General features: G+C 37.7%; 1 protein-coding gene across 3 annotated transcripts in view; it reads left to right on the top strand.

Moving 5' to 3' along the window:
• The window catches only part of bcas3 (BCAS3 microtubule associated cell migration factor), a 208,434-nt gene that overhangs the window by 104,761 nt on the left and 90,358 nt on the right, over positions 1–13,315 (top strand). The window lies entirely within an intron of this gene.

The raw sequence follows: 13,315 nt of genomic DNA, 5'->3' as shown, positions 1-13,315 counted from the left end.
CAGCAACCAGGAAGTGAAACAGCATGAAGTCTTGCATTCACACACTGTTGTTGTTATATTGCGGCGTATTTAGTTGTGTCAAAGTGAAAGTTATGCTTGAAATGCATCTTTTCATAAAAACCTTCTTCTCCTTTTTTTTTCCTGTTGAAAGATGAGTGTAATCTTTCTGTTGGTATATACCATGTCTGTGTACTGTAGCCCGAGAATACACTATTTTGTGTGCCTTCAGACATCATCCGAAATGGATGGTACCAAGAGGAATGGCTTTTGAAAAATGGCTGGGAATGAATGAGTTAATAAATTGAATACTTTTGTAGTCAAAAACCTGTTTAAGACCTTCTAAAAACGTTTTTATTTTATGTTTTACCATTATTAGAGCCCTTTAAACATGAAATAACACCCCTATAGTCACCTCTATACTATATTTATAATAATGATATAATAATATATAATAATATAATTATTTAATATTAATTGTTATTATAATTATAATATAATAATTATTATAATTATATAAATTAATAATAATTATATAATTTAATAATATTATTATAATTATATTATTATATAATAATAATATAATGATATAATATTAATGCCGGGTTTATAATAATTACCTAATACAGTCGACATGATGAGCAATAATAAGACATAATTTATTGTTAGCATTGGGAAAGTATCTCAAATATTATTATAATTATTATAACTATATTATTATATAACGTTTTTTTTATGTTTTACCATTATTAGAGCCCTGTAAACATGAAATAACACCCCTATAGTCACCTCTATACTCCTTACCTAATATTTATAATAATGATATAATAATAATATATAATAATATAATAATGTAATGATATAATAATATAATAATATAATTCTGTAAGTACATAATTATATAATTATTTAATTATTAAATTATTCAATATTAATTATTATAATATAATTATAATATATTATTATAATAATATAATATTAATGCCGGCTTTATAATAATTACCTAATACAGTCGACATGATGAGCAATAATAAGACATAATAATTTATTGTTAGCATTGGGAAAGTATCTCAAATATTATTATAATTATAATTATTATAACTATATTATTATGTAACGTTTATTTATGTTTTACCATTATTAGAGCCCTGTAAACATGAAATAACACCCCTATAGTCACCTCTATACTCCTTACCTTAATATTTATAATAATGATATGATAATATATAATAATATAATAATGTAATGATATAATAATATAATAATATAATTCTGTAAGTACATAATTATATAATTATTTAATTATTACATTATTTTATATTAATTATTATAATATAATTATAATGTATTATTATAATAATATAATATTAATGCCGGCTTTATAAAAATTACCTAATACAGTCGACATGATGAGCAATAATAAGACATAATAATTTATTGTTAGCATTGGGAAAGTATCTCAAATATTATTATAATTATTATAACTATATTATTATATAACGTTTTTTTTATGTTTTACCATTATTAGAGCCCTGTAAACATGAAATAACACCCCTATAGTCACCTCTATACTCCTTACCTAATATTTATAATAATGATATAATATATAATAATATAATAATGTAATGATATAATAATATAATAATATAATTCTGTAATTACATAATTATATAATTATTTAATTATTAAATTATTTAATATTAATTATTATAATATAATTATAATATATCATTATAATAATATAATATTAATGCCGGCTTTATAATAATTACCTAATACAGTCGACATGATGAGCAATAATAAGACATAATAATTTATTGTTAGCATTGGGAAAGTATCTCAAATATTATTATAATTATAATTATTATAACTATATTATTATATAACGTTTTTTTATGTTTGACCATTATTAGAGCCCTGTAAACATGAAATAACACCCCTATAGTCATCGGTCTTGGGCTTGAACAAGGACCTTGTGTCATTGAAATCAACCAGCCCCATGATGACGGTCCCTGGTAATAAGTGCGTCTCGATAAGTCGTGTCATTTAGTCGCCATTTGTGTTTGCACGTTTGTTTTCTTCCCAAATCCCCTCGCATGTGACGGCCATTCTCTCTCTCTTAAATGCTTTCTTTTGCACTCACGGGCTCCCTTGTGGGCTTGTTGTTTGTAAAGCATTATAATTTATAACGGAGCAGAGTGGATTTAATTTCAGCGTGCGGGGGCTCGCCAGCAGGGCGCCAGCCTGCAATCAGGGGAATCAGTGTCTCACACGAGGCTAGCAGAAACAGACACACTCAAGACGCTGCAGACCCTGGCATCGAAGCAACCGGAATGGAAATTATTATCAGTGGCCACAAACGGACAGTGTTTCTTGTCACCCAGCTCTCTCTCCTCAGCCCGGCACCTTCTCGGCCTTCCTCTCAACCCACTCGTTTGCTTCTTTCCGCTGTCTCTCTCATCCCCCCGTCTTGTCTGTAATGTCTGTGTCTGGCTTACATTAGCTGCGTCTTACTCCCCTGTCTATTCGCTCTTTGCTGTGTGTGTGTGTGTGTGTGTGTGTTTACTCCGCACTGTGCTCACTTCCAAAGGCAAATATTCCACCCTTTTTGTCCTCGGAGGGTGACAAGGGTGGAGAGTTCCCTCTTGATACAGCCTTTGGACTTCAGCAAACAGAACCAGTCCATTTGACGATCCCCAAAAGTCCAAAGACACAAACAAGAGTAGAAGGGACAAATCGTAGTTTAGCCTTGTTTCCACAATTTTCAAGGGGGGTGATGCTCCGATTGTGTGTCCGATCAACGCTCATTATGTCTTGAATGTAGCAGATGAAAATAATGATAGTAACTATCTGCGTTTTTTTTTTTTTTGTCTGCACGAATACATCCTTCTAAGTGTCCTTCATCGTTTTCCCCGCACTCTTTCTCCACGAGGCGTGGCCTTTAAACAGTCATTTGTTCTAAACAGCATGATTATGACACCAACAAGCAGACAAACAAACGCTACAGTCACATTTTCTAAATTACAGACATCTCCCATTTACGGCGGGTAATTGGTTCCAGAGCCCAACCATGATAAGTGAATTTCCCCCAAGTAGGAGTCCTTTATAAATTGAATATTTTTATAGGTAGATCATAAATAAATCTGTTTACAATCTTCAAAGGAGGGGTTTTATCATTACTGGAGCCCTCTAGATATGAAATAACTGAATGTTGCTGAATGTCTTATAGTTGCATTTTGAAAATGCTTAATTTAGGCCAAAATATGGGGAATTTGCTTAAACATGCATATTAGGGTGGCCCTTATTTTCGAAAGTTTGAAAATTCAGTCTCCAAACCCGGATTCTTGTTCCACTCCATGAGAAAACCACGCGAGTATTTTTTTTTTTTAAATCGAATAATATTTACCCGGTGCTCAACGACCTTAAAGTTTTACTATATAAGATCAGCAGCGAAGGCCGTCGTGGAGGCGTTGGAGAAGTGGAGCGTTGCTGACCGGGTCGTGGGGATGTCCTTTGACACCACCGCCGCCAACACGGGTCGCCACACCAGAGCGTGTACCCTGATTGAGCGGCAGCTGAAGAGCGACCTCCTCTACCTCGCCTGCTGGCATCACATTCTCGAGCTCGGCGGTCTTCACGTCGGTGATGGGGCCAACTACAGGGTCTGCTGTCCTGCTGTTCAAGCGTTTCCAGGAGAGGTGGCCCTTCATCAACCAAGGCGAGTTCCAGCCGATCGAGGATGGAGCAGGAGAGGTCGACATCGAGTGGTTCCTTCAGGCCCTGAAAGAGCGGACAGACCTTCGGGACGACTACCGGGAACTTCTGGAACTAACCGTCATCTTTCTCGGCGGCGTACCTCCCCGCGGAATCCGCTTCCGTGCCCCTGGCCCCATGCACCACGCTCGGTGGATGAGCAAGGTGCTGTACTCGCTCAAGGTGTGGCTGTACAGGGGACAGTTCAAACTGACGCCGAAGGAGGAGCGCGGACTGTTGAGGGTGGCCATGTTCTCCGCCCGCCTCTACAGCAAAGCCTGGACGCAAGCCCCACTTGCTGTCGCGGCTCCGCTCAACGATCTTCAGCTGCTTCAGGCACTGGACGGGTACGAGGACGCGGAGGTCTCCAAGGCCGCGACAAACAAGCTCCTCGGCCACCTCTGGTACCTCTCGGAAGAGCTGGTAGCCCTGGCGTTCTTCGACGACCGGGTTTCATCAGAAACAAAGAAGAAGATGGTAGCGGCGAGTGAGGAGAAGGATGGCAACGACACAGCCCAGAAGCGAGTGACCATTCCCGCTTCAGCGATCAGCGGCTGCACCCTTGAGGACTTCGTGACCTCCAATACGTCCTCGTTCTTCGACAAGATGTCCATCGACAAGGGATTCCTGGCGTTGGAACCGGCAGACTGGAAGAAGGATGAGGCGTACGGTAAGGCGTGCAAAGCGCTGGGGAAGCTGTCGGTCACCAATGACCACGCGGTACGAGGCGTCGCCCTGATTCAGGAATATAACCGGCTCCTGACAAAGGACGAAGAACAACTGCAGTTCCTCGTCCAGGTCGTCGCGGACCATCGGCGCCAGTTCCCGGACACCAGGAAGGGAATGCTTGCACGGACTGGGCGACAATGAGTGGCTAGCAGCCACATAACCCCCGCCAGGAGAGGAAAGCGGCTAATACTCCCACGAGAGCAACGTGGGAGGGGGACCCAGAGTGCTTGTGACTAGCGTTCGCTGAGTAAAATTTCAGAGTCGTTGAGCACCGGTTAAATATATTCCGATTTCAACGAAACTTTGCACAGCACGTTTCTGGGTCAAAAGGAACAAGAATCCGGGTTTGGAGCATAGACATTATTCGTTTGAAATTTCACCCCCTTACAGAGGGCCACCCTAATGCATATTTTCTGACTAATCATTGGTCATGGTGAACCACAAAACAGCATGATTTATTCATATGTTTTAAAAAATCATGATAGAATGAAGCCACAAAATTGAAAGCGTGATGTAACGAGGTATTACTGTACAGTTGTCCGTCACTACAACCATGGTCAGTCGTTACGGTTTTTCAAAAATTAATACATGGTTGCTGTTTAGTGGTAGAAGATGGGTTGTTATTATTAAAAAAATATTGAAAAACTATTTCTATGTAGTATTCTGGCCTTGAAGCGGTAGTAAAGTTACATGACATTAGATTACATTACATTACCTTTACACTGCATGCAGAAAGCCACGCCACCAGAAGTCGATTCCCCATGAAACATTCACCGACAAATATGACGAGACGTTTAAGACCCGTCAACATTGAGTCGTTTCCCCAACAATATTTTGAGCAGTTCTCCTCCCACTTTGTGTGGAAGTGGTAAGGTTTTCGCTCCTTACTTTGTCCTTCCGCACTCCTTTTGAAACACTTTCTGATGTTTAGAATAAATCAATTAAAGAGGCGCGGTAGCTTGCTATGCTGGCGGCGTCCATTTCCTGAGTCAACTGCGCATTGCAGTTGAGCAATGTGTTGTCAAGAAAGGTAAATATGACTGTAAAGTTGACTATAGGGTTGCTATTTCATGGCTGCAGGGCACCAATAATGGTGAACATGGACAATTTGGTGTCGCTAATTAACCTAGCATGTTTTTGGAATGTGGGAGGAAACCGGAGTACCCGGAGAAAACCCACGCATACACGGGGAGAACATGCAAACTCCACACAGAAATGGCAGAGGGTGGAATTGAACTTGGGTCTCCTAGCTGTGAGGTCACCGTGCAGCCCCCAAGCTAATATATATAATAATATATAATATAATAATCGGTGTCCTCATGAAACAATATTGCAACACTAACATAGCACATTTCTCAGCCCACACAGCTGTCATCGCATTATATTTGCACATTACTTACAGACAGCCAAACTATGACAAAAAGTGTGACTTGTTGGAGATACGGTAGTCATTGGTTTGTTTTTGCAGAACAGCCATCATTCTGTCATGAGGGAAGACCATAGAAAAGGCCTGCTTCGGCATGTCAGGGTTCGATGTCAAGGTTCGATGATGTTCATGAACTCAGGAAATGGTGTTAAATACAATCCTCTCCAGAGTGGATTAGGACGGTATTTGCTGTTCACACAGGACACTCTGGAACCAAATATGACACATTTACCCCTCCAAAATGCCGGCGCTTTGTGGACGTGAAGCTAAATCTCACCTCATGGAGCTAACGCTAACGCTGCCGCAGCGGCACTGCAATTTATCCGTTGGAATGGAGACAGTTTTAATCCGAGGTCTTAGCCAATGTGTTGTTCTGTTCCTGCTGTTATATTAGGTTGATTGGACATCTGCTGTGGGGGGGGGCTGCTAAGCTCAAAAGGACACCACTAATGTCCGTGGAATACAACCGCAGGACCATGCAGTGCTTTCAAACAACAACTGAATGCAAGTGACCATTTCACTGCGTATCCACAATGGGTTAAATAAAGGGTAAAGGTAAAGGGTTTGCCCACTTCCTGATTTTGTCACTTAAATGTTCCAGATAATCCAACAAATGTAAAGTTGCTTTCAGCTGGAGGTCACCAACAGATGGCAGAATCCATGCTTCTATTTATCACAGCAAGTCCTGAAGCAGCAAACCATCACACTACCACCACCATATTTTACTCTTGCTATCATGTTCTTTTCACGTAACGTAATAGGACACACATCTTCCAAAAAGTTCAACTTTTGTCTGGTCAGACCAAAGTATTTTCCTAAAAGTCTTGGGGGTCATCAAGATATTTTCTGGCCAAATGGAAACCATCCTTAAAGTTCTTTTTGGACAAGGTGGTTTTGGTCTTGGGACTCTGCCATGCAGGCCATTTTTGCCCAGCGTCTTTCTTATGGTGGAGTCATGAACACTGACCTTAATTGAGGCAAGTGAGGCTTTCACTTCTTTGGATGTTGTTGTGGGGTCTTTTGTGACCTCTTGGATGAGTCCTCACTGTGCTCTTGGGGTCATTTTGGTTGGCCGGCCACTCATGGAAGGTTCACCACTGTACCATGTTTTCACCATTTGTGGGTAATGGCTCTCACTGCGGTTGGCTGGAGTCCCGAAGCTATAGAAACTGCTTTATAACCTTTCCATTCTGATCTGAATTAATATTAGCTAAGTTAAGTTATAACAGGGGGGCGATCACTTGTTCACACCGCTGTACAGTATATACAGTAAAGTCTCGTTATATCGATATTCTCTGGAGTCGGAAAAAATACCGATATAACCGGACTATCCATATATCCGATCCTGCGCCGAACTGCATTAAAAGTGGGCAATAATGCACTCGACATTGTTCTATAGTATAGAATTTTTCACACTTCCACCACCAGAGCACATCACACACACACCGATTCCCGCACTTCCTGGTTCACAGGTCATGCTCAACCCGCCCCACATAGCTGGCCAAACACATGCCTGCAACAGAAGAACCAACTGCGTTCATGGTTTCTCTCGTGTGCATAGATTCTATACAGGCATGTGTTTGGCCTGCTTTTGTATCGATATAAGCAGACCAAATTGGCTGGCGGGAGATGAAAAGGGCATCGTAGTAACCGGATTATCATAATAACCAGGTATCTTACTAACGGAACTAATTATATCATAAAAGACTAGAAATTTGCCGGGAAAAGAAAATAGTATCGTAATAAGTAGTAATTCGTTATAACTGATATCGATATAACGAGACTTTACTGTAGTAAATGCTGCCATGGGATTCAGGAGCAGATGCAGATCATTTATCTTTCCAATTTGTGTTTCTACAGCAAAGGACTCATAAAGATGCTATATGTATTCATATGTATGCTCTTTTCAAAAAGATAAACTTCCATAGCTAATATGCTAACTTTAGCAATTCAGACATTGATGCTAACTTTTGCAATTTATCCATTTTTTACAGGTGTTATCTTACATTGACGCTTACCGCTACCATGCTAGGTGTTGTCATGCTTATAGTTAGCATGCTAACTGTAGCATTTCAATGTGGCATCTGCTCCTCGGGGCTAGGTTTTATCCTGCTAGCTATAGCAATTCAGTCCAATGTCAGCAATGTCAGTTTCTCCCAAATTTGCACTTTTCTAGTTAGTCAAACAATATGGATATTTAAGCAAATTTAACATTGTATGGCTTAAATGAAGGCATACACATGACTAATTGAAGTAAAATACAATATTATTATAAAAACATTCAGCAGATGCTTTCAAAGACATTATGACGACATGTAATATTGTTAGGAATGTTACTGTAATGTTGGTTGAGACACACAAGCACCAAACAGGAGTCATATTTATGTATATTATGTCTTATTTTCTTTTACTATGTCTACTATATTTGGCAATAGGAGTGTAAAGGTAGGCATAGGGGTGTTAGTTCATGTCTAGAGAGCTCTAAAACCTGTACTTTTAACTGTACGTTTGGCATTTTGTTCCCTTACTGTTCCCAAAATGAACCCAAGTGTGACCTCAAGACGGAAGCGTGATGCTGGCGTACCGATCGGTACGCCGGACCACCTAACAAGCAGTAATGTTGTTGTGCTTAGCATCAGCCCATTTTTCTCTGACTTGTACTCACATAAGTTTAAATGAAGCTATAATTGTACTAAAAATAAAACATGCATGTTTTTTTGGCCCTTAGTGCTGTATTTCATTGTGTGTGTGTGTGTTTGTGATGGCATGCTAAAGCAGGCCTTGGGGGCAGCAGCAGGTGATTGCAAAGCACATGTGTGATGTGGTCCACAGATCAAACACACTCTTGATTTACAGTATGTGTGAGTGGAGGCGGCGACGTTCCTTTTCTCTGCTTCTGATCAAGGCTGGGCTTCATTAGTCATACACGTGCACACGCAAACACGCATGCTTGTATGCATACTCTCAGGCCATGTTCGCAGACAGCTTCAACAATGCACATTCCCCCCCCACTCCCCCACGCCACTGTTTAAAAAAAAAAACAAAAAAACTCATCCACCCCAAATAAAACCACATTCAATGGCTGTCAGCTTCACTTTGGCCAATCAGAAGCCAGAAAAAGCAACCACAGCTGATTGGGGAGCTGAAACATGGCGGTGTCCAAACATTTTTCAGCTTAAAAGAATGCAACTTGCTTAAATCTGTGAAAAATTCCCACTTTGTTATTTTTGGACTTTTGTCCCATGAAGACTTGGTTCTCATAACATTACCACTTTTTTTTTCTGCAGGCTAATATTCCCAAAATTCCAACTTTATTTGTTTTGTGTTTCTCATAATACTATGACTTAAACTACATTTTTTTATAATATTTCAGCTGTATGATACTAAAATTGTGTTATTTTGCCTCATAATATTAGTCATTCTCGTAAAAGGACATCTTCTTGTTGGAACTTTTTAAACATTTTTTAAAAGTTTTTTTTCATAATCTTTTTTAATTAGATTTTTTGTAATATTAGGACTTGAGTTCCATAATATTTTAACTTTATTCCCATAATTATATGACTTTATTGCCACAATATATTGGCTTTATTACATAATATTTTTACAAATATTCTGCAAGCAAGAATTCCAACTTTATTTTGTTTGGTTTTCATAATATCATGACTTAAAAAAAATATTTGTAATGTTATTTTGTAAAATATTTAGGTTTTTGGTGCTAAAATGCTGTAATTTTTCCTCAATATTATCGCTGTATTCTTGTAAAAATGAATAAAAAATTATTTCTGAGTGCATCTTGTTTTTCTTACTATTTTGACTTTATTCTTGCAATATTACTGGTAATGTTTCCATTATTTTTCCTGTTAAATTATATTTTTACATCATGCCATGGATTGCACTTTGTACAATGTTGTTATAACATCGATATAGTAATATATCTTTTATATTTAGTTTATATCGATGAGGTCACTAACCTCACCTTTTGCTGTGTTATCAAGTAAATATAAGATAATGTCAAAAATTCCTTACTGTTTTCGCTCATCCATCCACAAGCATGGTACTTTTTTTTTTCTAAATTTACCTTTTCTTTAAAGACAACCATCAGCGAGACATATGACCTTTTTTAAACATGTGCGTTCACTTGAACGTAGCTTTGAGCGAGCCAGCCGGATTGATATGGTATTTTTCTACGTACGGTGTCTTTATTTCAAAGCGTGCATGCGCGCTCCCGTGTCCCTAATGAGGTCAATCTCCTGTGTGGCGCTCCAACCTCTGTCTGTCTTTAGCCGTGTTGCATGGTCAAAGGATTATGAGTATTCTCATGTTTTTTTTTTTTTCCAGCCGTGTTAATATTAATCATCCTCATTTTGCTACATGACATGATAGAATCCATGAATGTAAAAGTGTCGGCCACAGCCATGTTGATGCAAAAGCATAAATACTGCATGGAGTCGTCTTGTCGTAGTTGATTTATTTTGCCGTTTGTATTTGTATGCGTATATCGGCTCGTGTACTTTTTTTTTTAGTGTGTGCCGTTTGGGCTGCACAGCCACATAAATACACACGTGACTATTTTGCAGTCTGTTCCACCATAATTGCTAACACCCCCCTGCCCTCTGTTCACTTCACACATGATGTGGCCCACCTTTTTATCCATCTGTCCTAACTGTTGTGTGCGACGGCGAGTGTCTCTGTGCATTGTGAGCTTTCATGCAAAGCCGGAGCCGTGTTGATCAAGCGGCCAAGCTGATGGCATATGGCCATGTCCTGGGGTGCTCTGGCATGTTGGAATGCCGGATAACAAACTTAACGGACAGCGACTCGTGCACGTGGCTGCATGAATACTGACATGGCATCGTTGCATATGCACTTTATCAAGTCTAGTTAGCACAACTGGGTTGAGTTTCCTCTTTCCTGTGTAAAAAAAAAAAAAAAAAAAAAAAAAAATCCCACACATTCCCACCATCCGTAGCAACACCGTCATCGCCTGTTGGTGCAAAGTTCGGTAACCAATTTACATTGGACTGCACGAAAAAAATCAGCACAACTTCAATCCCATCCTGAATTAGCATTCTGTGCTAACTGTGTTCAAACTGACCATGTCATATAATATCAAATGAAATACGCTACTATGAAAATATGTGCATTACCAGTTATCTGCAAATGGAATATCATGGAGTTGCATGGAAAAGTCTTTCTACCATATAATTCCCCCCTTTGGGGATAGGGGTCCCTTAACCCCCAAAATAACCAGTCTCACCAGTATCCTATACATACCACCATGTTTGGTTTGTACTATGTTGCGGCTTCACTTTACTATTCTTTGTATTCTTTGTTATATTATTTTTTATGAAGACTTGTTTCTCATAACAAAATTCCAACTTTATTTGTTTTGTGTTTCTCATAATATTATGACTTAAACTACATTTTTTATAATATTTCAGCTTTATGATACTAAAATGGTGTTTTTTTGCCTCATTATATTACAATGTCATTCTCGTAAAAGGACAACTTCTTGGTAGAACTTTTTAAAATATTTTTTCAAATATTTTTTCCATAATCTTTGTTATTTTTTGTTAGGGGTTTTGTTTGGGTTGTATGTTGCGGTTTCAGTCTACCACAAGCAAGGCAAAGTATGTAAAGAAAAGTGGAACAGGTTGGATTTGGGAGTGATCAAACCCGCTGGCATGGGTTGGTGTAGCCTGCGTCGAGCCCTTTGAGTGGCGATTGGAAGGTATTTATCGACAATGTTTTTTACGGAAATGTGTGTTATATTTGAGTTTTCTTAATCTGTCTGTTGTAAAAAAGGAAAACTCAAATGGTGGAAGTGTCAATCAAACGTGCTGAAGATGCTTTTTGTTCACATGAAGAACGCCTCGTGCTGTTTTTTTGTATAATTGTGTCTACAAGTGGATGTGGATGAATCGTAATTGTGTCATGGCAGAAATTACAAGGACTTACTCTCATAAGTCAGCATCTATCTCACGCAAACACTGCTTGCCGTGTGTGTGTGTGTACGTGTGTGTGTTTGCATGCTTTTGTGCAGACAGTTCTCAGCTGTGGGAGCTGGTTCACAGGCCGGTCAGGGCTGCTTTATTTCCTTTTAATTGAATTAAGATGTGCAAACAAGACCTCAGCAAGCACACGGTACCTATTACAGCAACACATGAGGGGAAGACAAAAGCAAGTTGCACTTTGTGTGTCAGACAGCGTGCCATCACATTGTGTGCTGCTGATCTCTCCATCTGCACCCCCCACACACCCCTTCTTTTCACGAGTTACGCTCCTACCACCGCCATGTACGTAAGTGGACTTGTAGTGTCAGTGGGAACTAAATGAACTCAGATATGAAATACACAAATAAGATTGAAGTCTTTCACACCTGAAGGGGCGATACACAGGAGGACGACGTCTCAATAATGAGACCACTACACTGCTTCGTTAGTCATGTCCCTCGTTAATAGCATTTAATTAGTTCCGCACAATGTTAATAAATGTAACATGAATAAACAATGCATACAAATATACCAAAATATGCATATTTTGCCAAAAATAAAATTTGAAAAAAAATGTAAATAAATTTTGAATGAAAAAATAATAATAAAAAATTAAATTACATTTAATTTAATTTAATTTAATTTAATTTAATTTAATTTAATTTAATTTAATTTAATTTAATTTAATTTAATTTAATTTAATTTAATTTTTAAAATGCATACAAATATACCAAAATATGCATATTTTGCCAAAAATAAAATTTGAAAAAAAAATGTAAATAAATTTTGAATGAAAAAATAATAATAAAAAATTAAATTACATTTAATTTAATTTAATTTAATTTAATTTAATTTAATTTAATTTAATTTAATTTAATTTAATTTAATTTTTTATTATTATTTTTTCATTCAAAATTTATTTACATTTTTTTTTAATTTTATTTTCGGCAAAATATGCATATTTTGGTATATTTGTATGCATTGTTTATTCATGTTACATTTATTAACATTGTGCGGAACTAATTAAATTTAATTACATTTAATTACATTTAATTTAATTTAATTTAATTTAATTTAATTTAATTTAATTTAATTTAATTTAATTTAATTTAATTTAATTTAATTTAATTTAATTTAAATTTTGCCATATTCAATCACCAAACTACGTCATTTATTATAACTTTTTTAATATCATGATGGAATGAAGCTGGGCAGTTTGAATTGCGACGGATTACTTTATGGAAAATACTGCTAATTTGACGCCGTTACTCCATTTTATGGCTGCTACTTGGAATCATGTGATGGCCTACTTTAATAGATTATTTGCGTGAAATCTCATCATCTTCCCGTCTTGCTCTGTCTGGGCTGCTCCTCCGGCTAACATTCCCACTTCCACGGCTTCCGGTTCTTTGATTTA

Source organism: Doryrhamphus excisus, linkage group LG8 (genome assembly GCF_037039965.1).
Source record: "Doryrhamphus excisus strain RoL-2023G ecotype Guam linkage group LG8, RoL_Dexc_Guam_v1.1, whole genome shotgun sequence".
Classification (NCBI taxonomy): domain Eukaryota; kingdom Metazoa; phylum Chordata; class Actinopteri; order Syngnathiformes; family Syngnathidae; genus Doryrhamphus; species Doryrhamphus excisus.
This window is presented reverse-complemented; position numbering and strand designations above follow the sequence as displayed.